We start from the raw sequence: 926 nt of genomic DNA, 5'->3' as shown, positions 1-926 counted from the left end.
CAAGCATTTTCGTAGTTTCTAATTAGTAAAAAAAAAAAAAAAAAGACTTTGATTCTCTAACTTATTCTTGTTAAGTACGCTGTTGTCACCAGAAAAACTTTTACCCTGCAAGCGCCAATCCGGAAGCCAGAAACACGGAAGTGTGAAAAAGGCTAATTAATCGGAAGTCTTGCACACTCAAAGAAAATGGCGAACTTCTGCGTTGCAAAATAAAGTGGGATACAACTTTTGCTGTATTTTCAATCCAGAATTCATTACTTTCAAGGCAAATTTGTGTTTTCTGTGTGCTGTTTGTGCATATTAGCATTTATGTGTGTTAAAGTGCTCCTATTATGGGTTATGAAAGGTTCATATTTTGGTTTTGGGAGTCCCCAACAACAGGTTGACATGCATGCAATGTCAAAAAACACTTTCGTTGTCTTATAATATGCATTTATTTTTACCTTACTTGCTCAACGACTCCCAAACGATTCGCTCAACGATTCATTTTTCCAAACCCCTCCTTTGCTTGACGCTAATCTGCGGTGATTGGTCCAATTAGTCTCATTTTTATTTCATCATGCCTAATGCCTGATAAAGCAGCGTTTGTGAGCACAGTGCTGCTTTGTGTACAGCATTACCGGGGAAACCGCTATTTTTACCGCTCCAAAAACGGCACCTAGTGGCAAAGAATAAATTTGCATTTTCATTCAGACCAAAGCGAAAAGACCAACAAGTGGGCGGGCAATATGCTAATGTTTCATGTTGACGTCAACATGAAACGGCTTGGGATTCGTCTTAAAAACGACTCGTTTCAATGATTCAGAGTCGACTCTTTCTTTTGAGAGACAATAACTTTATACACGGTGCACTTTCAGATTGAAAACTTTGCAGGATGTTTTCATTCACTTAGAGCTGTGTTACACACTGCATGAAAGGTAATTTTC

This window comes from Sinocyclocheilus rhinocerous, unplaced genomic scaffold, assembly GCF_001515625.1.
Source record: "Sinocyclocheilus rhinocerous isolate Xijiao unplaced genomic scaffold, SAMN03320098_v1.1 scaffold7673, whole genome shotgun sequence".
NCBI classification, from domain to species: Eukaryota; Metazoa; Chordata; class Actinopteri; order Cypriniformes; family Cyprinidae; genus Sinocyclocheilus; species Sinocyclocheilus rhinocerous.
The sequence above is the reverse complement of the archived record's forward strand: the minus strand, read 5'-3'. Positions refer to the sequence as shown.